At 57.4% G+C, this 2,500-nt stretch overlaps 3 non-coding genes across 3 annotated transcripts in view; all 3 read left to right on the top strand.

Annotated features, from left to right (window-relative positions):
* LOC145208179 (small subunit ribosomal RNA) overlaps window positions 1-1,568 on the top strand; it is a 1,824-nt gene extending 256 nt beyond the window's left edge. Inside the window, exon 1 of the ribosomal RNA XR_013854513.1 lies at window positions 1-1,568. This exon is cut by the window's left edge and continues 256 nt beyond it. This is a non-coding gene — a ribosomal RNA (small subunit ribosomal RNA).
* A 301-nt stretch (window positions 1,569-1,869) lies between these two features.
* LOC145208175 (5.8S ribosomal RNA) lies at window positions 1,870-2,023 on the top strand. Its single transcript, XR_013854510.1, has one exon. It is a non-coding gene; the product is annotated as a 5.8S ribosomal RNA (ribosomal RNA).
* A 319-nt stretch (window positions 2,024-2,342) lies between these two features.
* Window positions 2,343-2,500, top strand: part of LOC145208172 (large subunit ribosomal RNA) — a 3,686-nt gene continuing 3,528 nt past the window's right edge. The window contains exon 1 of the ribosomal RNA XR_013854508.1: window positions 2,343-2,500. This exon is cut by the window's right edge and continues 3,528 nt beyond it. This is a non-coding gene — a ribosomal RNA (large subunit ribosomal RNA).

The following is a 2,500-nucleotide window of genomic DNA, read 5'->3' as shown; positions in this document are numbered from 1 at the left end:
GGCGACTCTGGGTAACTCAGCGGATCGCACGGTCTCGCACCGGCGACGGATCATTCAAGTGTCTGCCCTATCAACTTTCGTCGGTAGGGTATCGGCCTACCGAGGTTCTTACGGGTGACGGGGAATCAGGGTTCGATTCCGGAGAGGGAGCCTGAGAAACGGCTACCACATCCAAGGAAGGCAGCAGGCGCGCAAATTACCCATTCCCGACGCGGGGAGGTAGTGACGAAAAATAACAATACAGGACTCTAAACGAGGCCCTGTAATTGGAATGAGCACACTTTAAAACCTTTAACGAGTATCCATTGGAGGGCAAGTCTGGTGCCAGCAGCCGCGGTAATTCCAGCTCCAAAAGTGTATATTTAAGTTGTTGCGGTTAAAAAGCTCGTAGTTGGATCTTGGGCGCAGGCGGCCGGTCCGTCGCAAGGCGTGCACTGGCCGCACCTGGCCCTCACCCCCGGCGCTCCGCCGGTGCCCTTGACTGAGTGTCGGCGGCGGCCGGGACGTTTACTTTGAAAAAATTAGAGTGTTCAAAGCAGGCGGCTCGCCTGAATAATGGTGCATGGAATAATGGAATAGGACCTCGGTTCTATTTTGTTGGTTTTCGGAGCGCGAGGTAATGATTAAGAGGGACGGACGGGGGCATTCGTACTGTGCCGCTAGAGGTGAAATTCTTGGATCGGCGCAAGACGAGCGACTGCGAAAGCATTTGCCAAGAATGTTTTCTTTAATCAAGAGCGAAAGTCAGAGGTTCGAAGACGATCAGATACCGTCCTAGTTCTGACTATAAACGATGCCAACCAGCGATCGGGGGGCGTTAGTTTGACGACCTCCCCGGCAGCTTGCGGGAAACCAAAGTCTTTGGGTTCCGGGGGAAGTATGGTTGCAAAGCTGAAACTTAAAGGAATTGACGGAAGGGCACCACCAGGCGTGGAGCCTGCGGCTTAATTTGACTCAACACGGGGAATCTCACCCGGCCCGGACACAGTGAGGATTGACAGATTGAGAGCTCTTTCTTGATTCTGTGGGTGGTGGTGCATGGCCGTTCTTAGTTGGTGGAGCGATTTGTCTGGTTAATTCCGATAACGAACGAGACTCTGGCTTGCTAACTAGTTACGCGACCCGATCGGTCGGCGTTTAACTTCTTAGAGGGACTAGTGGCGTTTAGCCACACGAGATTGAGCAATAACAGGTCTGTGATGCCCTTAGATGTTCGGGGCCGCACGCGCGCTACACTGACCGGATCAGCGTGTGCTCGCCTTGGCCGAAAGGTCCGGGTAACCCGCTGAACCCCGGTCGTGCTAGGGATAGGGAATTGCAATTGTTTCCCTTGAACGAGGAATGCCCAGTAAGCGCGAGTCATCAGCTCGCGTTGATTACGTCCCTGCCCTTTGTACACACCGCCCGTCGCTACTACCGATTGAATGGTTTAGTGAGGTCCTCCGATTGGACCTGGCGCGGTCGGCAACGGCCGGGCCGGTGTCCGAGAAGACGATCTAACTTGATCATTTAGAGGAAGTAAAAGTCGTAACAAGGTTTCCGTAGGTGAACCTGCGGAAGGATCATTAACGGTCGACGTTGGGCGTCAGCGCACAACGGTCGAGGCGAGGCTCGAGAAACGGCTGCGACCGCACGTGCGTCACTCCAATGTGCGCGCGTGCGCGACCGCCCGAACGGCGAAGGTACCCCGGCCGCTGCCGGGATCCCAACGCCACCGGTCACCTGGTAAATTGCGCGCCGAGTGCCAGCTCCGCGAAGCCGGCTTCATGCGTCGGCGAACCGACTAGGTCGGGTCGACCGCTCGGCGCCAGTAATTTTCGAATGCTACCACATTGTGCGCGGCGCAGTGCAGAACAAATGTCAATCGAGGGCTCTTGGCGGTGGATCACTCGGCTCGCGAGTCGATGAAGGACGCAGCTAGCTGCGTGAATTAATGTGAATTGCAGGACACATTGAGCATCGACGTTCTGAACGCAAATTGCGGCGTCGGGTCAATCCCGGAGCCGCGCCCGCCTCAGGGTCGCGTTTCAAACGCTCCCGCGCGGTTTGTCTCCCCTAAAAAGGAGAAGCCGCGTCGGGCTGGTGCGGTGTCGGCTGGCGGTCCGTACGGGCGCGCTGGTCGTCCCGCTTATGACAGCACGAACTGCCTACTGCGTGCAATTTGGGTTGCGACGCGGCACGGCGACGCAGGCGAGCGAGTCTCGCGAGTCGGCCTCGAAGAGGACTGCGGCTCGCGAGCTCGCCCTGCCAGTCAAGCGCCCGCCGTCTAATGCCCGTCGCAGAACGCCCGCCGCCGCGGTAGGCTGCTCGTCGACGAACGCCTGGAGCTGGGCTCCAATTTTCGGCCTGAGGTCGGACGAGGTTACCCGCTGAATTTAAGCATATTACTAAGCGGAGGAAAAGAAACTAACGAGGATTCCCTCAGTAACGGCGAGTGAAGCGGGATGTGCCCATCGCCGAATCCGCGTGCTCTCGAGGCGCTCGGAATTGTGGCGTAAAG

This window comes from Phallusia mammillata, unplaced genomic scaffold (genome assembly GCF_965637545.1).
Source record: "Phallusia mammillata unplaced genomic scaffold, kaPhaMamm4.hap1.1 HAP1_SCAFFOLD_217, whole genome shotgun sequence".
In the NCBI taxonomy this organism is placed as follows: domain Eukaryota; kingdom Metazoa; phylum Chordata; class Ascidiacea; order Phlebobranchia; family Ascidiidae; genus Phallusia; species Phallusia mammillata.
The sequence above is the reverse complement of the archived record's forward strand: the minus strand, read 5'-3'. Positions and strand labels throughout refer to the sequence as shown.